At 47.6% G+C, this 23,833-nt stretch overlaps 1 pseudogene; it reads left to right on the forward strand.

Moving 5' to 3' along the window:
* The first annotated feature begins 4,109 nt into the window (after positions 1-4,109).
* On the forward strand, positions 4,110-22,880 carry LOC142767636 (recombining binding protein suppressor of hairless pseudogene; annotated as a pseudogene).
* Positions 22,881-23,833: the final 953 nt, after the last annotated feature.

A 23,833-nucleotide genomic window follows, 5' to 3' on the forward strand; every position in this document is an offset into this window, starting at 1 on the left:
AAGTTCTTTGTCTGTCTGTCTGTTTGTCTGTCTGTCTGTCTGTCTGTCTGCCTGTCTGTCTGTCTCGGGACTGCCCAAACAAGAGCAAGACACTCACGCTCTGTAATGGAATAGTTGCGCTCAGCAGCTGTGAGGAGGCGGCTAGCGTAGGCGACAACTCGGTGTCCCCGTTGGCGTTGGGCTAGGACGGCCCCAATCCCGTGACCATTAGCATCGGTTCGGACTTCTGTCGGAGTGGATGGGTCAAAGTGAGCCAATATAGGTGGAGTCGCCAAAAGCGTGATTAGATGAGAAAAAGCAGCAGCTTGGTCGGTACCCCACGTAAATGTGACGTCTTCCTTCAGAAGCTCAGTAAGAGGTCGAGCGATGGTTGCGAAACCTTTCACAAACTTTCGAAAGTAGGAACAAAGTCCTACAAAACTCCAGACGTCTTTAACTGACCGGGGTACAGAAAAACTGGTGACTGCATGAATTTTCTCCGGGTCCGGCTGCACACCAGATGCATCGATAAGGTGGCCCAACACTGTAATTTGCCGAAATCTAAAGTGGCATTTCGACGAGTTTAATAGAAGGCCTGCAGTACTGAATATGTCGACAATAGCTGACAAATGCTGAAGGTGGGTCTCAAATGTTGGGGAATATACAACGACATCGTCAAGATAACAAAGACAAGTTGACCATTTGAACACTTGTAGCAGAGAGTCCATCATGCGCTCGAACGTGGCTGGGGTGTTTTGTATGCCTAACGGCATAAACTTGAACTGATATAGGCCGTCTGGAGTTACTAATGCAGTCTTCTTTTGGTCTTTTTAGTCGACAGAAATCTGCCAGTAGCTGGAACGTAGGTATATTGTAAAAAAGTATAGGGCGCCGTGGAGACAATTGAGAGCGTCATGGATGTGGGGTAACGGTAAACGCCCTTTTTCGTGATTCTATTCAGATGGCGATAATCCACACAGAAGCGCCACGTGCCATCTTTCTTTTTAACGAGCACAACGGGGGACGCCCAAGGGCTCGAAGGGGGTCCAATGATTCCCTTGACTAACGTGACCTCTTGTTGAATTACATTATGCTTGGTGGCAGGCACCCGCTATGGTCGCCGATGAATGGGATGAGAATCACCTGTGTTATTGCAGTGCTTGACGAGTGAAGTCTGGCCGAGCATGTAGCAATATGCATGTAGCAAGACAATAAAAATATAAAATTTATGGTCAAGAACATATAAAATAGACTAATCACGGGGATAAGTATAGAGTATATACTTCTGATATTAATTAGCATGGTAGCCTGCCTAAGGCCAGTTTGCCAACAGGTCACAAGCACCGCCGTAGCGCAGTGGTCGAATACTGGGCTGGCGACCAGCGAACCCAAATTGGAGCTCCACACTGTGTCATGGGTGCTATGATTTTTTTTCTAATTTCGCGCTAAGTGGTTACGAACACCGGCGGCTGGGGCGGACAACTGCGCGTCACCCGAGTTGGGACCTGATAACAGCTTTCGCTGTAAAATACCTCGCGTTGTGAAGTCGATCGAAAGTATCGTCTATCCGTGAGAGAAGATAGACATCTTTTTTCGTGATTTTCTTCAGGCGACGATAATCGACAGAGAAGCGTAGGGTGCCGTCCTTATTCTTCACTAGCCCCACAGGTGACGCCCACGGATTCCTGGAAGATTGTGTGATGTCGTCGCGTAACATTTCCTTGACTTGCTTCCTTATTCCCTCCCGCTCTTGCGTCGAAACTCTGTACGTGCTCTGACGGAGAGGTCTGGTAATCTCCTTCGTTATGATACGATGTTTTGCTACTGGTGTCTGCCGAATTTTTGACGACAAAAAGCAGTACTCGTATTGCCTTTTCAGCCGTTCTTGCCTGTGCTTCGGAAGTCTAGGATGCATGTCGAAATTCTCGTGGAGACCTCGATTCGTCGAAGCAGGTTCAGTAAGCTCGGCGAGGGTGATAGCGTTATTGCCTTCTACACTATCTTCAAATAGGCAACCGTCGTGCCTTTGCTCACGTGCTTGTGCTCCTTGCTAAAGTTCGTGAGCATCACTGTGGCTTCCCCCCGCCCCCTCTGTGCTCGGATTTTCCTCTTGCGACGCCAATCTCAAGGTTGATCAACAGTTGCTGGTCACTTTTAACGACGCCTTGTAGGCGTGTTGATTTCTGAGAGCTGACGGAACAGTTGATGCTGGATTGAGGGGGAATAGTGATTTGATCTTCCAGTGCGTTCAAGGCCTGATTTCCGGGCGACGTGTGCGGTGGTAGGGCTTCTTCTGTTGAAATCGTTATTGACTTGGATCTCAGATTGATGACTGCACCGTGAAGGCTAAAGAAGTTTATACCAAGGATCACATCTCTCGAACACCGCTGAAGCACTACGAAGCTTGCGGGGTAAATCTGGTTGTTAACACAGACTCTCGCTGTGAAGATTTCCTCCGGCGTTATACGAGGTGGCCTCCAGCTGATCTTGTTTCGGGGCCTTCCCAGGCGTGATTGACTTTAAGTTCGTGGCGAACGCTCCACTAATGATAGAATAGTCGGCTCCGGTGTCAACGAGAGTTGTCACACTGTGGCTGTCAATAAGAACGTCGAGGTCGCTAGTAGTAGTCTCGCGTTGCAAATCGGTCGTGGCGTCGGGCCTTGGTTACGTCGACCTGTCCCGCTGCTTCTATGTTGCGTCGTCAGGTCATCTTCAGTACGTGAGGTTTTGTCATCAGGACTTTGCCTGGTTCGCGTCATGTTCGGAGAGTGCCGTCGCGGCGTCGTCGTCGGAGGATCTTCGGTAGTTCGTTGCACAGCAACCGCAGCTCCAGTGGTTGCTCCCGGATAAGATCTTGGAGACTAGCTCCGGGTTAGGCCAGTGTACGGCGGGCGGTGCAGAGGCTGGGTGACGGCGTACGACAAGATCCTCCGGGTGTCCTCAGCGCTGCTGACAGGTAGTCGCGTGTCTCTCCCCCCGCTGTGTACGCGGCACATCTACTGTGACACCACGCAGTCCAATCTGACGGTACTGGCAGTGGCGGTAGGTGTGGCCAGCTTCCCCGCTGTGTTAGTAGAGAGGTCGGTTGTCGGAGGCACGCCACACGTCGGTTTTCGTTGGAGCGTTGAGCTGGCCGGCGGGTAGACGGTATGACGTCGACGGCGGCTGCCGGCGGAACTGCGACGGTGCAACCTCTTGACGTAGGCTTGAAGGAGGAGGGAGCGGGGCGTATTGCCGGGTTGCAACAGCGTAGCTCATCGCTTGCGGCTGAGGCTGCTGAGCTTCGAAAATTTCAAGTGATTGCCGAACTTCTGCGCCGATGACGTTGGCAATTGAATCCGCTTGGGGCTGTGACGAAGGCATAATGTTCCGCGGCTCCTCCTGCATGATCTGTCGGATGGTCTCACGCAGGTCGTCCGTGGTGACGGCACGAGCTTCGGCGTAGTTGGGTGTTGAAGAGCGATGGTCATACTACCCTGTGCGCATCTCAAGTACCTTCTGGATGTTCGTGATCTCGGTGAGGAATTCGTTAACAGTCTTGGGCGGGTTGCGAACAAGTGCCGCAAAATAACTCTTGCTTCACATCCTGCATGAGGAAGCGGAGCTTCTTGTCCTCAGCCATGGTAGGATCGGCGTGCCGAAATAGTTTCGTCATCTCTTTCGTGAAGACAGTGACATTTCAGTGAGTAGCTACACCTAGGTATGAAGCGAAGCAGCGGCGCTTCATTTGCGGGTGACGCTCGTGAAAATTTCCAAGATTGTGCCGCCAAAAAGATCTCAGGATCGCAGTGCAGACTCTCGATCTTCAGACCATGTCCTCGCCGCGTCTTCTAGTTAGAAATAGACGCGGCGCAGCTTTTCTTCCGGGTCCCACTGGTTCAAGGTGGCCATTTGGTCGTATGTTTCAAGCAATGTGTTCAGTTCTTCAAATGATGATCTGTGGAACATCGGCGGCTCCTTTAGCAGCTGCATCGCGAACATGGCGGGCGTTGGTACAGGGGCTGTGATAGTTGTCCCAGTAGTGATGATGGCCTTCGGCTTGCGAGTAATATTGAGTGGAGACTCGTACTTTAGAGGTAACCATTGTTGCGGTGGCTGGCTCGGACCTTGAGTTGGTTGGGATGTTGGTGGTTGGGGCTGGGCTTTCGACTGGAGGGGGGCACTCGGCACATGGACAGGAAGCACCTGCACCAGATGTAACGGGGTCGTGACGTGGATGGAGAGAGCAGACTGCCCGTCGAATAATAAACTATTTATTTGGGCCATACTTGTGTCCACGTAAAAAGAAGGTCATAGTACAGGAAGAGACTGGCACTGATAACAACCAGTAGAACGTCAGCCGTCAATTGACTCAGAAGCGGTGAACCGCGTCGGCATTTATACAAGTGGCGTCAAACATTCTACCATTATCGCCAGTGGCCGTGTAGGTTCAGGAAAAATCTGTAATGTCCACGGAGTTGGCGTAATTTTAACAAAATTGTCTACTATATAATCGTGAACAACGAGGCGCAATTTGCGCTGACCATTCTAGACAGGCTTTGTATCCAAAAACCGACGTAAACGTTAGTGTTGTAAAGAAGAAGAAGTACTACGGCGCAGACGCAGCAGCATCGAGCGTGCTGCAGCGGCTCGAGCTCGGAAATCGCGGCTGGTGCATCGCCTTCCAAGCCTTCCAAGCATCAACCTTGCTGCTCAATAAATCTCGTTTATAATTAGTGGAGTTGTGCCAGGTACCGTCCCTCACACCTTCCCGCTACCATCTTGGAACTCCGTTCTCGATGGCTACATTCTGCTATGCCGGACGCCGATCAGCAGACGCCTCCATCTCTTCCGGCCACCTGTCCAGGCAGTGTTCCTCAGCGGGAGCCTCAAATCTTCAGTGGATCTGATGACAACGACGTTAAAGATTGGCTCTCGACTTTCGAACGGGTGAGCGCTTTAAACAGATGGATGGACGCAGACAAGTTGACACGCGTGTCGTTCTACCTCATGGGTGTAGCCAGCCTTTGGCTTAAAAACCACGAGGCAGACGTCCGAACGTGGCCGCTATTTAAAACGTGGATTGTAGCAGTCTTCGATCCACCTGCCGTCCGAAAACTTCGTGCCGAGCAACGTTTACGCACAAGCGGACAAGAAACGGGTGAAATCTTCACAGAAGACGCCGTCGATTTGTGCAGACGCGTGAACGCCGCATTGACAGAAGCTAAAAAAATGTAAGCACATCCTCAAAGGGATTGACGACGACACTTTTCAAATGCTCTTGGCGAAAAGCCCGACCACTGTTAACGACGTAATTAGCCTCTGCCAAAGCTACAATGAATTGTGGAAGCAGCGAGCTCTGACAAGACGTTCTCCAGCGCACGATTTGGCATCGCTGTCTAGTGTGATCAGTGGTGATGACCAAGCGTCACTAATAGCCGAAATAAAAGCATTTGTCCGCGAAGAAATCGCATAACAGCTTTCCTTAGTGCCTTTCACACCAGAACCTACCACAACTTTACCATCATCTCTACGTGGCGTCATTCAAGGAGAGGTCGCTGAGGCCTTGCCAGCTGCTCGCGAGCATAATCTTGAGGCGGCTCCTTACACCTACGCCGCGGCTGCATCCATGTCAACTCGCAAGGCGCCTGCGCCTCCGTTCCAGCCTTGCGCGAGCTATCCCCTAGCTCCAGTTCACTGGACCAGCACTAACACCGCCAACCCGTAGCGCACCCTCGACAATCGCCCGATATGTTACGCTTGTCGATACCCCGGACACGTCGCAAGGTATTACCGCCGCCGGACGCATATCACCAATGAAAACCGCCGTGAGGCTTCCTTCCCGCTTGACTCCAACGCGCAATACTGTTCCTCCATTACAATGCCAGCCCGCTACCGGGACGACCACCGCCCTCGGTCGGGACGTCTTCGCTCGCCCTCTCCACGCCGCCACTCGCCTTCTATGCGTCGACGGTCCGCGCCTAACGTGGAGGAAAACTAGACGACGCAGTTCCAGAGGCAAGAACTGCGCAAGTTTCGGTTTGCCCAAGTCCTCATTTGTCACCTACCAATGTTATTGATGTGTTCGTCCAAAATATCCCTACTGTCGTTCTTATAGATACCGCTGCAGCTGTTTCTGTTATAGATGCAGGATTTTGCCGCTACATTCGTAAAGTTACGACGCCTTTCTCCGGATTATCACTTAACACAGCCACTGCTCAACCTGTTCAACCGACCGCAGTATGTACAGCCCGCGTGACAATTCAGGACGTTCTGTAAACGATAGAGTTCATGGTTCTTTCGTCGTGCTCCCATACTGTTATCTCGGGATGGGAATTTTTGTCGCATCATAACGCCGTAATCGACTGTGCTAGGGCTGAGGTTTAATTTTGCTCACTAGATGACCAACAGTCCGTCGACACCCAGTCTACCGCTAAACTTGTCATTAGCGATGACACCTACACCCCTCCATGCTCTTTTGTGTTCGTGCCAGTTTCATGCAGCGCCATATCCGACGGCACGGTCTTCTTCACACCATCCCCAATATTCGTCGCTCGAAGGGCCCTCCCCTGCCTTTTACTGCTCTCGACCTTGTAGAAGGCTCAACCACAATGCCAATTTATAATCATGAGTCGTCGTCTTTATCCCCACTTTGTCATGAGTGCCTTGACCACGTCGAGACAATCAGTTCTTCCAGAATTATATCTCTCCCCGATGAGGTGCCTTCTACTTCCGTCTGTGAACTGGCTGTCGTCTCAGCGGCTGACTCAACGTCGGCGAACATATTTCAACCATTCATCGCTGCAGATTTGACATCTTCGCAGCGTTCACAACTCCTCACCATTCTTGAGTGCTACCGCCAATCTTTCGACGTTGAACAAACATATTTCGGCCATGCCTTAGCAGTAGAACACCACATCGACACCGGTCCCACTCACCGCTGCGACAACGACCATATCGCGTGTCCGCTACAGAACGCCGCGTCATTGCTGACCAAGTATACGACATGCTTCGCAGAGGCGTCATTCGACCTTCACAGAGCCCATGGGCGTCTCCGGTGGTCCTCGTCAAAAAGAAAGACGGTTCTATTCGTTTCTGTGTCAATTTCCGGCGACTGAACGAGATCACAATGAAGGTTCTCTATCCACTACCGCGCATTGACGATGCTTTGGACAGTTTACAGGGTGCCGAGTTCCCTTCCTCGTTAGACTTGCGGTCAGGCTACTGGCAGGTGCCTATGGCGGAGGCCGATCACCCCAAAACCGCTTTTGTCACGCCAGATGCCTTATATGAATTCACCGTCATGCTCTTCGGACTTTGCATGCGCCTGCAACGTTCGAACGAATGATGGACAACATCCTGCGTGGACAAAAATGGAAGAAATGCTTGTGTTACCTTGATGATATCGTGGTCTTCGCCCCTAACTTTGACACACACTCACGTCACCTTCAGCACGTCGTTACTTGCTTGACTAACGCCGGTTTGCAATTAAACCTAAAAAAATATCGATTTGCCATGCGTCAACTCAACATTTTGGGCCACGTTGTTTCCAAGGAAGGCATCCTTCCGGATCCCGAGAAATTGCGAGCTGTTACGGCGTTTCCTAAACCTGCCACCACCAAAGAACTGCGAAGTTTCATCGGCTTGTGTTCGTATTTCCAGCGATTCGTCCGAAACTTCGCGTCTATTATATCACCTCTCAAGCAAATTCTCAGCAACTGTAAAGACCTCTTAGGCCGCGTTCACACTGAGCATTCCGGCCGCCAAAAGTGCTCCGAATCCAGTTCGGCGGCGGCCAAATTCGCCGAAAGGGCCCTCTCCGCGCCGATTGCTCTAGGACCGATTTTTGCGGCGTCTGCTGCCGAATCGGTCACCGCGGACCAATAGGAGCGCTAATCAAGAAATTTTGAAAAATGACGGCCAAGCCCTACTCACTTGTTATGCCGCAGTGCACGTAACTGATTGTTGAAACCAATGGGAGTTTAACCTACTCTGTACCTACTTCGCGCCCGTATTTCGTGGAAGAGGTGACCGAGCTTGCTGTTAGCGTGACCGAGCTTGTTGCGGTGTTGCAGAGCGAAACGAACCCGCCAACGCCGCTGGCGTCGGTGGTTTTTCTGCTCTTCGTGCATTACAAGACAGCCACTTGCCAGCAAAGTAGGCCGTACCGTCTTTTCTTGCTTCCTGCGTACGAGAATCATCGAAGTATACGCCACCGGATAGCGTAGTGGCGTTTGCGAGCCGCGACAACAACTGGGTGACAGCGCATCCATCCCGCGTTCGCCCGGTGGTAGATGGCATATTCGGCGGCGCGGGGTGCGTCCAGTGTGAACGACGCTGCGTTTCGGCGGCAGGGAAATTTCGGTCGCTGTAAAAAGCGGACGATTCAGAATGAACTAGGCATTATCGTGGTCCCCTGTCTGCGACGAGGCTTTCACCACCTTGCTACGGCTTCTCCCGACGCCACCCATTCTACGCCATTCCGATCCTGAAGCTCCAACTGAAATCCACACCGACGCCAGTGGTGTAGACCTGGGTGTTGTGGTCGCACAGCGTAAAGCGGAGCATCAGGAATACGTCGTGGCATACGCTAGTCGCACACTTACCAAGGCTGAGAGCAACTACAGCGTCACAGAAAAGGAGTGATTGGCCATTGTGTGGGCCCTTGGAATGTTTCGCCCATATCTATATGGTCGTTTTTTTGACATCGTGACCGACCACCACGCGCTGTGCTGGCTTTCGACGTTAAAAGACCCATCTGGCCGCCTCGCTCGCTGGGCGTTGAAAATTCAAGATTATGACATACGCGTAGTTTATCGATCAGGACGGAAGCATGCTGACGCCGACGCCCTTTCCCGTTCCCCCCTGTCTTAGAATGCCACAGCTGACTCCGGTTGCGATTCCACATTGTCATCGCTTGACTTTGGCACCATTGCTATAGAACAACGCAATGACCCGTGGACTGCGTCTCTTCTCAATCATCTCTCCGACACTTCTGAACTCCCAAAGACGCGAAAGCTCTGGCGCCAAGTTCCACACTTCTCGATACGTTACACGCATCTCAATCGGCGCAACTACGCACCAGAGGGACGCAAGTGGCTGCTCGCCGTTCCACGAACCCTGAGGTCGCAGATTTGTTCCTCTTTCCACGCTGACCCACAATGTGGCCACGCAGGAGTCTTTAAGACCTACGAAAGGCTTAGACATCGCTACTACAGGCGTGGTATGTATACCTTCGTCCGCAACTTCGTCCGCTCTTGTGGCAAATGTCAGCGCCGAAAATCTCCGCCACACGCCTCCGCCAGTGAGCTCCAGCCTTTACCATGCCCTTCCCGACCCTTCGAATGGGTTGAAATAGGTATTTATGCGCCACTTCCATTGACTCCGACTGGCAACAGGTGGATAATAGTTGCTATCGACCACCTAACGCGCTATGCTGAGACCGCTGCTCTTCAGATGGCTACAGCACAGGAGGCTGCCACTTTCCTACTGCGTCGTTTTGTGTTGCGTCATGGAGGCCCTCATGAACTCCTCAGTGACCGCGGCCGCACCTTCTTGTCCGAGGTCATCTAAAAATTGCTCGCTGAGTGTGCGATTGTACATCGCACAAGTACCGCTTACCACCCTCAAACCAATGGGGCTACCGAGCGCTTTAATTGTACTCTCGGTGACATGCTATCTATGTATGTGACGCCTGATCACTCTAACTGGGACTTAGTCCTCCCATTCATTACATACGCCTATAATACGGCAAAGCAAGCGACAACAGGCTTCTCCTCTTTTTTACCTCCTCTACGGCCGTCACGCCTCCCACACCATTGACACCATTCTGCCCTATCGACCGGACGCGTCCGAATGCCTACCAATCTTCGACGCCGCCAGACATGCAGAAGAATGTCGCCAGTTAGCTCGTCGCTTCGCCTGCGATGACCAAAACAGGCAAAAAGCAATTCGTGATGCCCAGACCTCAACTCCCGTTTTTCTTCCGGGTGCTCTTGTGTGGCTGTCAGTGCCGCATCGCACACCTGGGCTCTCTTCCAAACTTCTGCCAAAGCACGATGGGCCATATCGTATTCTCGAACAAACTTCGCCAGTAAACTTCCTCAACGAGCCTCTTACGCCACTGTCGGACTTGCGACGTCGCAACCGCGAGGTTGTACACGTCCAGAGGCTCAAGAAGTACCACGGTTCAACGCCACCTGCACAGGACTAAGTCGCCAGGATGGCTCCTTTTTTTCTCCGTGGGGCCATTGTAACGAAGAGAAAGTTATCTGGCGCAGAGGCAGCAGCATCGAACGTGCAGCAGCGGCTCGAGCTCGGAAATTGCGGCTGGTGCATCGCCTTCCAAGCCTTCCAAGCATCAACCTTTCTGCTCAATAAATTTCCTTTATAGTGTAAACAAGAAACACACCTGACAATATGTGAGGCTACCGAAACGGCCGTGAGCGCATCATAAGCGTAGCCTGTAGTCATGTTCTTACATGACATGCATGTCATGATTATCGTGTTTGCACCAGTCATATACCTTCGCCATCTATTCACGCTACGTAATACCGAATTTTTTGTACGTGAAGCTAGCGAAACGACTGCGAGCGTACCTTGAGCATATGGCGTGCAGTCATGACTTACACGACATGCATTTCGTTATTTCGACGTTAGGGTCTGTCACTTATGTTCTTCATGAAGTCATGTCATTCCATACCAGTTTTCCAATATGTCATGTGAACGAAACCACCGCAAGAGCAGCAATACCATGAAATACAAATCGTGACAGTCATGACATTCATGTCACAATTTTCACGTTATGACTATAGTCTCTTATGCTTGTCATGCAGTAACGCTATGCCATACAGATTTCAGTATAGATTCCACATGATCGGAATGGCCAAGAGAGCTAAAAGTCGTAGGCGGCTAGTTAGATAGATAGATAGGTAGATAGATAGATAGATAAATAGATAGATAGAGAGATAGATAGATGGATAGATAGATAGATAGATAGATAGATAGATAGATAGATAGATAGATAGATAGATAGATAGATAGATAGATAGATAGATAGATACGCTTAAAGTCGCCGAAGTTCATAAGAAATGTTTCGCATTTAAAATGCTCTCTGCGCCGAACAGCACAATGTGAGAAATGTTAGTTTAGGCTTCAACGAGTGCAATACGCCCACTACGAAGTGATGATGGCGTTCGTGTTCGTATCTATGGCAGGAGCCAAGCTCAGAGGCAGACAAAACAATCCACGATCACGACGAGCGCTGGACGCGTTATCGCACACTCTTTATCACGTCTCCCTGCTGCTGTCCGTACTTCTTCATTGCCTTAAATGCTCATCAACATGGAGCGTGACCACGTTGCCGTCATGTCGACACCATGTGGGCTTCTCTCGCATACAGTTCATGTAAGATCCTGCCCGACTATGTGCACGCGAAGCGATAAAGACGGATGAGAAAGTCGCAGTTGCAAAGACACGTAGACGTATAATACGCTACAAAAGGCACTGTAGTAGACAACTAGTACGCACGTGTTCTTGAAAGCAGTGAGTGGTGTGTTCTTCTCTTACGGCCGGCGTGAAACTGCGTAGCTCGGGCCCTTTTAGCCAGACTTACCGCTCTTCATTTTTATGTTACTCCATGGTGAGCTGTAATTGACGTTACTTCTGTTTGTGTCCGATTTGCCCGGGCACACCACTAGAGCTCCGCGTCGTCTGCTAGCAAGCTTTTCCATTCTCTACATCATTGTTTACCCAGCATATACTACGCATTCTGAACCACTTCTGCAAACGTAAAACTTCGTTGCAGTTTTTGAGGTAACTGTACACGCTGAGACTCGTTCTGCTATTGCATGTACCTCATTGAGTTCTGTTGTCTCGTCAAAGGCTACCTGAATACAAATGCCATTCTCTTGATTACAGAACAGAGTTACGGCTGTGCCAGTTTGTCTTGAGGCAAGTCAAATCGTAGTTTCGACTGTAATAGGAGTGCTTCTTTCTTTTCGTTCACCGATAAATCTGATCCCAGGTTTGTATTTAATAAGGTCATCTGTTTCTGAAGACTTTCTTATTGGCTAGATGAGTGGCTAGATGATATTCAAAGCAGATATATGCACGTAAATTACGCACACTATGAATGCACGCACATGATATAGGCAATAACACACAAATTAAGACACTCACGCTACGAACGCGCAACCTTTGCGCGTGCATTTGTGTGCGTGTATAAACACAAATGCGAAATAAAAAATGTTCAGGGGAGGGGGGCGAGAACAGCAGCTCAATTTGAGAATGGGTAGCACTATTACTGCGTAGGAAACAAGCATGTCCTAAAGATACAGCCACCCGTAACGCAAAACATTTCCAGAAATATTTGCCTATAAAACGAAACTATGATCCGTTATCACTGAAGCTCGAATACTGATAAGAATGCACACACGATAAATAGTGTACTATCTGAGGAAAATCAAGCCGTCGCTAGCGAATTGATTAGAGCGAACCCTTGTAGTGTCCGCCACTTTCTTCCCATGCGTTAGTTTCTGATATGCACCGTTCTCCGTTGCGCATCATCTGCATCCTTGGAAGAGCAATAACACTTCGCAGTACAACTATTCATCTCAACACTACCACGGCCCCTAGTGGGTGCGGGCATGGCCGGCTACGATGACTACAGCCACGACAGCGCACTACTCATGGAGCTGGGTGGTCACCAGCCCGTTGGCATTTCGAGCCAAACCATGCGGTACCACAAGAGAGGACCACCTTCTCGGACCAGGAAGCGAGCACGCTGCTAGGCTTGGTTGCTAGAGATTCCGGTCCCCCGGTTGCGCCCCCGGGTGTACCCCACTTGCACCTCCAGGCACCCCGGGCGCAGCTGCCCCCCAGTCTTATAGTGAGTGCCATTGCTGCCGAGACGATGAGCGGCGGCGAGAACCAGCTATCGCGCGACGCCATGGACAGCTACCTGCGCGAGCGCGGCGACATGGTTTTAGTCATCCTGCACGCAACGGTCACCCTAAAGTTGTACGAAAATGAGAAGCGATTCATCTACCCGCCTGCGTGCGTTTACCTGCTAGGCGATGGCTGGCAACGCAAGCGCGACCAGCTCCTTCGCGCGAGCGAGAGTGAGCCGGACACCCAGCTACGCACCTTCGTCGGCATCGGCAACTCGGACCACAAAATGCAGCAGCTGGATTTCGACGGCCAGAATTACTACGTCGCCAAGAAGCTGTTCGTCAGCGACTTGAAGAAGGGCAAGCATTTCATGCTGTCCGTCAAGCTCGTTCATGGCAACGGCGAGGAGGTGGGCGTATTTCAGAGCAATCGCATCAAGGTTATATCCAAGCAGACCACAAACAAGAACTCTTCGCACAACAACGACGTCTGCATTGCCTCGGGCAGCTGCGTGGCGCTCTTGAACCGGCTGCGCACGCAGACCGGGAAAACACACTACCTGCACGTCGACGATGGAAACTTCCATGGCAGCCCAAGCCAGTGGGGTGCCTTTTCCACGTACCTGCTGGACGACAGTGTGTCCGAGGTCGAGGAGGTCCCAATGCGTGACAGCTACATTCACTACGGCTCCACTGTCATTCTGGTAAGCTCGGTGACCGGCATGGCACTACCGAGGCTCATCATCCGCAAGGTGGACAAGCAGAACGTCTTCCTTGACGCCGACGAGCCGGTGTTACAGCTGCGCAAGTGCGCCCTGTACTTGAAAGACAGCGAGCGCATGTACCTGTGCCTGTCTCAGGAAAAGATCATCCAGTTCCAGGTGACTCCATGTCGCACGTACATCAACAAAGAGATCATCAACGACAGCGCCTTGTGGACCATAGTTAGCACGGACAAGGCCGAGTACACGTTTTGTGAGGGCGCCGGACCCGTGGGTGGACCCGTGACGCCGGTGCTGGTGGTGAACAGCTTGCATTTGAACGGCGGTGGAAATGAGGCCATGCTCCAGATCTCTGGTGAGAACTTCACGGCCAACCTGCGCGTCTTATTTTTAGCAACGTCGAAGCCGAGACAATATACTAGTGCGCTGAGTGCCTGCTCTGCGTGGTGCCCGATATCTCGGCCTTCCGCGAGGGCTGGCAGTGGATGCGCCAGCTCACCCAGGCGCCCGTCTTCTTGGTGCGCTCCGATTGCGTAATTTACGCCACGGGACACACCTTCACCTACACGCCAGAGCCCGGACCGTGCCACTGGGGACCCAGTCCGTATCCGGCCCCGGCGCATGAGATCCTGAGGCCCACCAAGGCGTGCACTCACCAGCTGGCGCCCGAGGACCTTGGCATAACAGCGCAGGGTTATGAATATGCCGTGAGTCCCTACCCTTCTTGCCAGAGCATGTCATAAAGGGCACCCACTTGTCGTATTTTTTGTTTGTGCCTCGTTAAACGGTGGCAGGACGTGCGTGGAACACAGAGGCAACATGTCGTGCAGTTTTCTTTCCACTGGACACAGCGTCAAGATTGACGCCATCCGTGAAACTAGAAAAGTACAGTGGCGATTTGAATACTCCTTTCGGTGATCACTTTTTCACTTGGTCGATGCTACTGTTTTCCTGTACAAACACCTCTGTGCTGTTGTTTGCTTTGACGGGAGCTATCTTTTTTTCACCTTAAGGATTTGTTGAAAAACAAAGGACATGGTGCTTTGAGTCTTTCCTGATTTGTAGTAATAAACATATCAGCTTACAGTTCTTTTCGCGTTTTTATTGTTTGGACACAATTTATGTGCATCTTTTGGGAAACATTTACATTTTCCCACTGTGATCGCTGATCGGCACTCATACCTGTCTTTGCCATGTGCAGATTTAGTTATTGCAAATGTGAACGTATGCGACCCTGTCAAGAAATGCCATGCCGCTACTTTTTAATCAGGACAATGTTTATCCTTTTGAATGGTTAACGCGCGGTAGACTTGGTTTCAACAAAGTTATACTATTGACCTTGCTACGTGTAAGGGGTAAGGTGATTTACACGCTTTCATCAATTTGTATTTGAAACAGTGTTTCAAACTCTGTGACTGTGCTTCCTCCTTTCCTTCCTTCGTGTTTCTGTCTATCGCTGAAGCGATAGCGGTTTTTCACCCTTTCCCCCTCTCTCTCCTTGTTAGGTCAAGCTACGAAATGGGCTTGCAAGGCGCAATAAAGCGTTTTTTCGTCCCAGCCACCATTTGTTTGTGTATGCTGTTTGTGTATGTGTATGCTGCGAGGGCCGTTGATCGGTGCTGACGCAATGTGATTTCTGCCCCATGCTCTGAATGTCATAGTGAATAAATTGAAAAAAGTGCGGGTGAACGGCGAGAGTAACTATGACTCTCTAGAGGGAAACAAGGATCAAACTGTCTGACGCCCATGTTGTGAAGACAAGTAAATATATGGACCACGAGTTGTGCTGGATTGTCTCTAAAGATAGATTCCCTATCGTGTCCACGATAACATTATCTTACAGGGGAGTTTGGGCAAAGGAAAGTGTCAACACTCTTAAAGATCTTGGCTTTATAGCCAATGACTTTAAAATAGTTACTATCCGTTGTCTTCAGGGAGGCTGGCGTTGCTTCGCTACACACCAGCGTATGACCACTGCTTTATGCGGGCGAAGAAGGGGGAGAGCATCGGCACACAACGCAGGAGAATAACGGTCCTACTGCCATTACAGTAGTAAGCTCTTGGCACGGGGACTTTTCTGCGTTCCGTAGGAGAGGATGTTTCCGAATACGGAACACGCCCTTGGACGTACTGCGGCCAGAGAACCCCGTTGCCGAAATTAACAAAAAAGCCAAATGCCTCGTCATCTAATTAGTGACGCGCATGAATGGATTAACGAGATTCCCACTGTACCTATCTACTACTGCCACCAGGGGGCCCGGGTCGGTTGAGCGGCTTCACAACAGCTGAGCCTTCGGACTTCAGAATCCCCGTCAAAACTGTGATTAACAATCTAAATTTACTCACATCGTTCTACGAGGCTTCGGATCACTTCGAGGAGCACGGTTTACCCACCAAAATCAGTTATAACCTGAGAAATTAACGACGCAAACATTGGTTAGGCCTAACAACAGCAGCCACTGGCTCCACTTCGATCACATCAGGAATTCCACAAGAAAAAGCTACCACGCACCTGGAAAACCACCCTCGATTGTTCTTGGGGCGTTCCGGAGCCTCACCGCTACCATATTTTCTTGAACCTCCAGGAAAAAACGGTTTTCGTCACCGAAAATCAACTGTGGATAACACGTGTATCCGCCCCATGGGGGCTGCCATCTTGATAGCGGACTTCAGCACTTTCCCTGGATCTCAAGATTGAATGAAAAGTCAAAAGATTACAAAAAATATTGATAACATTATTCGACCACGCAGAACTAGGATTTCGGGTTCTCAGCTCAATGTTACCAGTTTTTGACGGGCGAAAAGAAATTCACAAGCAAATTTTTTCCCACTTTATGACCATTTGGGGGCCGCCATCTTGTGTGGGACCAAGCAACTTCTAGAACGAGTCAGATCTCGGCTTCCACACGCCCCAGATCGACAATTTAGGTCTCATTTGATTCGGTAAAATCTAGAGATAGCCATAGAAAAAAACCTCGAGCGCCCAAATTCAACTGAGACCGTCAAAAACCTATTCAGAAGACACACTCAGTGTTGCCGGACTACTGTCACTGCTTGAGTTGGATTTGGTGAAACAGATTCCACGGCGAAATAACCTCACAGGAACTGTTCCTTCACCTTTCAGCCAACAAACACAGATTATTCAAACTCGGGAAACCTCAGGGAAAGCCGTCAACGACACAATAGCTCAGGAAGATGCCAATTTCACAAGCAAGCTCCTCTTTGCAGCAGACAAACTCACGTCACAAGTCTCGCAACGAGGAGTGCACGAATCAGCAGACAATTTCTTATTCGGAACAGGCAACTCCCCGTCAGAAGACAGCATCCGATCAATGCAGAAAAGGAAAATCATCCAAGAAGGGGAAGTCCAAGGATGATAAGCAAGAAGACTCAGAATATCTAACACTGTACGGAGCCAAACAAAGTACTCTATCCACGAAGAAAACTACCCCAGGGTTCGGCACAGAAGAGGAAGAGGAAGACGGTAGGGCAAGAGAACCTTCATCAGCACAGGTGATTCGGGAACAGAAAGAATCGTTTAATGAGCCTTCAGACAACGAAGGTAAACGACAGGAGAAACTGAAAAACTCCTGGGACGACCCTTCAGACAACGAGGGTCAAGTACTGGAGGAAGACCTGCAACAGCACCAGCTTCAAAGGCAGACCACCGAAGAGTACCCTCCACTCCATCAGGAGGAGAAACAACAAGAAAAGACTACCTTGCTTACCAAGGTTGCCAAGGCTGACATGGCCATCATGAAAGCCCTTATTAAAATTTCTACATGCACAGGACAAGAAGAAGGAGTGGCAACACAAATAGATACCATCATCTCTGAACACTCCAAGCTGAAAAAACTAACTATTGAGCAATTCCAAGAAATTGCCTACCTAAAAGGAAAGATCTCCGTATTGGAGGAAGCAACATCAAAAAACGAGCATCAAGAAAGAGAAAAACAAACGGAGCTTCAACCTCCTGTCGAGGCAGAAGAACGGAAATCCTACGCGTTGGTTCTGACTTCCGAAACAATGGGCAAACAGGAGATGGCTGATCTCATAAAGACGAAGATTAACCCCACTGAGGCGGGCCTCCCCGATGCTACGATGAGGGAAGGCAGACAGGAGATAATCCTCACAACGGCTTCAAAGGAATCATCTGGCAAGCTGGAGAGGATTCTTCGATCAAGAAATGAGATCCAACAGGTAAAAGTGAACAAACCAAAACAGAACAGGTACAACATCAAGGTAATCGGGGTAGATGACGAGCTTGCGAACGACGCCCTCCCGCAACGAATAATAGAACAAAATTGCCTGGAGTGCAATCCCGAAGACATTTTGGTCCGGAAATCATGGAAGGGAAAACAGGGAACAACTCTGGTCCTCGCCCTTAACAGGGTAGGACTAATGGCACTCAAGGAAAGGAAGTATATCAATATTGGCTGGAGTAGATGCCCTTGGTTTGACCACATCTCAGTTCCTTGCTGTTCAAGGTGTGCACAATACGGTCATACACACTTTGACTGTCAGGGCCCAATCCGCTGCACCAATTGCGGCCGAAAGGGCCATACCCAAAATAAATGCCACGAAGAAGCATTCTGCATAGTCTGTGAGAGAGAGGGCTACTCAGGCGACAAAGATCATTCAATGATGTCTTGGCAATGTCCCGCCTACCAAGAAAGAGTGGAATTCGAAAAGAGGAAAATTCTGGCTCGACTAGACTAGCGCGCCAGGTAATCACCTAACTTACTATTTCCTGTACATACTCTACAACAACTTTTCCTCAATACAACATGGCCCATTCATCTAACAGAACACCATCCCTCTCAGAAATACAAATAATCCAGGTAAACTTAGGCAGGGCATTTAAAGCAAATCAGGCTCTTCGAAATTTTCAACAGGAAGAAGAATTCGACATATCGGTCCTGCAAGAACCGTACTCGCTCAACAACAAAGTCATAGGATTTCCACTGAAACATAAAATAATAGCCAAGAACAAAGACCCAAAGACAGCAATCATAATACACAAAGAAAACATAACCGCTTTTCCAATTATTATAGAACAAAAACTAATAGCAGTCAAGATAAAGAAATGTCAAAGAGAACTGTTAATTATCAACTGCTACTGTCCTCCGAACGAAGACATAGAACCGGCAATGTCAGCAATAGGGAACATCTTACAGAAATTTGCAGACATTAAAACGATAATAATGGGCTACTTCAACTCTAAACATCAAATTTGGGGAAGCACGGAGACTGATGACAAAGGTGAAAAAGTCTTGGAGTTCATTGTTTTACACAACCTGACATTAGTAAATGTAAAAGAGTTACCTCCTACCTTTAAAACAACTAGGGCGAGAGGTTGGATCGACCTCACCATAAGTGACACGAACCTGTACCAGGATAATAAAAGCTGGGAAGTACTTAAAGATTATAATCATAGTGATCATAGATACATTAAAGTGGTTATTACAAACGAAGACCCTCCGGAGGAATACGGTTTAACATTGAAAGGTCAAGCAAAAGTTATGGAAAAGTTGCAAACCGATTCCTGGTTTGAGCAAGTGCAGGAGAAAATAAACACGAAGGATAGTATTCAAGAAATAGTGAATACGCTATACGAGAAAATCGAGAAACTTAAGAAGGATTTCAGTAAAAAGAAAAAACCTCCTAAACAAAAGCCGAACACTTGGTGGTCAATAGACCTAGAAATCGAAAGGAAGAGAGTCAGAGCACTACGAAGGAGGTATCAAAAAGCGAATGGAGATATCAGAGAACAATACAAAAAGGAATACTACAAAGAACACGACACATATAACAATATGATAGAACAGGCTAAAAACAACAGTTGGAAAGCTCTATGTACTACGGCTGCAAAAAATACATTCCTCCTACAATATAAAATTGCACGAAATAAAATGAAAACTAATGTCACGTTTAGGAGCATCACCAAAGAAAATGGAGAAGTCACAAAGTCTCTTCAGGAAACAATAGAATACATTCTAGAAAAATTATACCCCAACTGGACAGGAAGTGATGAACCAGGACACAGCCAAATACAATCAAGCGACGACACCACAAACAACAATATTCAGTGGGGAAATCAGCCATCACAAACAGAAACGAGAGAACAAAGTTTATCCGGAAACGACCTTCCGTTTACAGAGATTGAAGTAACGCAGGTAATAAAAAAATTGAGGAAAGATGTAACTCCAGGACCAGACAACCTAAAAACTAATCTTATACAGGTGATGTTCGAAAGACACAAGACTTTTTTTGTTAATCTCTTTAATGCATGCTTAAAGCACGGACACTTTCCTCAAAGGTGGAAGGAATCTAAACTTATATTGATTCCAAAAGGAAACGGAACAGACAATTCTGAGGTAAACAAATACCGCCCAATTGCAATAAACTCTATTTTGGGAAAAATATTAGAAAAACTCACAAAAGACAGGATCTATTACTTCCTATTTAAAAATCACCATTTTAATAAAAAACAATTCGGATTCACCCACGGAACGTCAACAACCATGGCATTGGAAGAAATAATCAAACGAATAAGCCAAGCAAAAATTGACAAGCTAAATAGCATGATAATAGCACTAGATATCAAAAACGCATTCAACTCCATAAAAGCTGAAGCAGTTACACAGGAATTAGAAGATTACAAGTGTCCAAATAACTTGATAAAACTGGCGGACAACATTCTACGGAAAAGGAAAATAATCTACGAAAAAGACGGAGTAACAATCAAGAAAACACTAACATCAGGTTCCCCACATGGATGGCCTTTAAGTCCACTCTGTTGGAATATAACATTAAGTGACCTATTAGAAACTAAGCTTCAACAAGGAGTACACATACAAGCCTTTGCGAACGATGTGGTATTACACATTACGTTTCGCTCAAGAAAAGAGGTGGAGGAAAAAGCTTCGAAGGTACTGACACTGATAAATCAGTGGACACAGGAAAAAGGAATTACCCTAAATAAAGCAAAGTCGGAATACATGATAATCGGAAAGCAGTACATTAGCCATCCACCTCAAATAAAAATTGGACGGGATAAAATCAAAAACGTCAATGAAATGAAAATCCTAGGGGTGGTTTTGGACACAAAACTAACATTCCTTCCACATTTGAAATACTTAAAAAAGAAAGTAGACGAAATCACTTACAATTTAAGTCTTTAAGTCGTACAATAAAAGACGATAAGCATACAAATAGAAACATACTGCAGTTAATATACAAAAGGGGTATAGAACGAATGGTTACATATGCTTCTCCAACATGGTATAGCCGAAAAATCATTTTCATTAAAAAATTTAAATCAATTCAAAGATTACTTTTACTAATAATAACTAAATCATTCAAAACAGCATCAAATCTTTCATTAAACATCTTGGCAAACACTCCGCCTCTCCATTTGACAATCGAAAAAGAAAACGAATTACACTTAATACTTAAGGAAGGAAAGAACTTCACAAGGCAACAGAAAGTATTCACTGAAAACGAAATAATGAAGAAACACGACCATTGGCAAGATCATCCAGCAGACAAAGTTAGTATACCATTTGGAACGACAGAGGAAGAAGTAGATTTCAAAATATACCCGGACGGATCAAAGAATGAAAAAAGAACCAGGAGCGGCATTTATAATGCTAAACAAAGATAACCAAATCCAAACGGTGAAAAAATATAAACTTCCAGAATACAGCAGTAATTAAGAGGCGGAGATCATAGCAATCCAGAAAGCAACAGAACATATGTTACTTCTACAGGCCTCCGTTAAATACCAGCTCTTTACAGACAGCCAATCCGCACTCCTGGCAATAAAAAACCTAGATAACGTAAATCCACTTATCTGTAACATCAGGAAAATCTTAAGCCAAGCAAAAGGCATAGATATCGAACTGACTTATGTAAAAGCACACAGTGGAAATATAGGGAACACATTGGCGGACGAATGTGCAAAAGAAGTGAGCAAAGCTGGAGAAGAAATATTCGTTCCCATAACAAAAACATTTATATCAAAAGAACTAAAGAAAAAGTTAAACGAAGAATGGAATGAATTATGGAAAAAAGAAGGGAAGCATAGCTACACGTTTACATGGATAAAAAACGTAAATTTTATTCCGTCGCATTTCCCAACAAATTACTACTCATCACAAGCAATAACAGGTCATGGAAGATTTCCATTCTATTTCACACGATTCGGAATACTACAACAAGCGACATGTTATTGTTCAAAAATAACAGAAAGTTTTGATCATTACCTACAGCAATGTCCCAGTGTAACAAACGAAAGAAATGAATTAAAACGAATATTGAGACAAAACCTGCAAAATAGGAAGCCAGAAATAATCAAACAAAAAGAAACAATAAAAATACTTGAAGATATGGTCGAAAAGATTAAGGAGGCCATCCTACAATGCTGAAAATCGAGGGTACCCTAAGGACTTCTAAAACCCCTAAAGAAAACAAGAAGTGCTTATAGATAACAAGAAGTGCTTATCAAACCCAAAAGAAAACAAGTAGTGCTCGTTATGGGAAATGGCTAAAAAACCAATATTGGAAAGGATACCTCGGCTCTCATTTCCCACAGGCACTGTTTGAAACCACATGCACACAGAAACAACACCAGAACCTAGAACTATCAGGTTAAACACATGTCAAGAATCAACGACCAGCGGATGTCAACGATCAACGACCGGCGGACATTAAGAATCAACGACCGGCGGACTCGGAGGCCTCGAGGCCTAGAAGTACACTGGACATGGACGAAGGAACACCTCCTCAAGACCAGGAGAAGAATGAAGACCACAGGCATTAGTAAATTCAGTAGAATTTAAAATTTAAAATTAAAATTGAAATAAAACTTGAACCTAAATATAACTGACTCTACATCAACTATATTATCATACCCCACGATTAACCTTCCTTCCTTTTGAAAGCACTAATAAACGCCCGTTGACTAGCTGGCCCGCTCCCCAGCCCGTGGATTCCTGGTGGTAGTCTTCTCACCTTACTCCGTTTCTCACACAACTATTCTTCCCTTCCCTTCCCTTTTATCTATTTCCCTTTCTTCTCTCTACCACACTTTCCTTACTTCTCCTTTTTCAATCCATCCAACTAATCCTCAACTGATCCCACTCTTCCTCCTACTCTTCCCCTATACCTCATGCTATCTCTATTCCACTCCTTTCCTTACCTGCAATACAGTAGTGGTGCAGGCTCTTCTCACAATCTGTCCCTATCTACTATCTAGCGAAACCACAGCCAAGGGAACGGGCTTGGCTAAATCAGCGGGGAAAGAAGACCCTGTTGAGCTTGACTCTAGTCTGACTCTGTGCTTGCCGACGCTCGGCCGACGGCTATGTGAGAAATCGTTTGCTAGAATTAGGTCCGAGAAACCATTATTCAAAGACCACAGTCTTTTTTTGGTACCTTCGACGCAGAAATTTTGGTCTGTCTGTCTGTCTGTACGTTTATCTGTTTGTCCACTCCTAACGGTACCGGGTACTCTTAACGGCAATAGTCATACCCCAAACGGCCGACCCCATCCGCAGCGCCCACCAATGTTGTTCAACGTTCAGCGTTCATACTTGTGCGATTGTCAATTAAAAAGCATTTATTGCGCATATTTGAGGCACCATAATAACACGTTTATATTCTGTATGTCCGTCTTTTAAGAGAAAAGGCATACATAAGTAATTCGAAAGACCGTGGCGTTTATCACGATACGCTGACCATGCACCACTTTCATGAAAAGGCGAGTGTTTCCAACGCCTTGCTAAGATGACACGGTTGTGGCACCTACCCCTCGCCTTGCGTTCTACACCTTATCACCTCTGAGACGAGCGCGCACGCCCGTCTCAGAGCACGCGCTTCGTTTTCCAAGAATACTGCCAGATAGAGCTCATGTCTCACGTGTGACGTGACTTGATGCGCTCGTTCACCTCCGCTGCACGATCGAGGCACTCTAACGCAGCGCCTCCAGAATACCATTGAGCGATTTCTTGCGCAGAATATCAAATAAATGTTTTGTTCACTCTCTCCACACGCACGACTATCGTCTTTGGACGACATTTGCAGATTAACTTGCAGATACAGGGCTGATTTTTCTTTAGTTTATGCCTTGGCAGGTACAGCAACCGAACACTACTAAGGAGTTTTTATTCAGGTACTTTTGAACATCTGCGCAAAACATGAAGATTATTGTGCCGACAGTTGCTTCATAAACACTCTCCTTGGGCTGTCTGGCTGCTCACT

Source organism: Rhipicephalus microplus, chromosome 7, assembly GCF_043290135.1.
Source record: "Rhipicephalus microplus isolate Deutch F79 chromosome 7, USDA_Rmic, whole genome shotgun sequence".
NCBI classification, from domain to species: domain Eukaryota; kingdom Metazoa; phylum Arthropoda; class Arachnida; order Ixodida; family Ixodidae; genus Rhipicephalus; species Rhipicephalus microplus.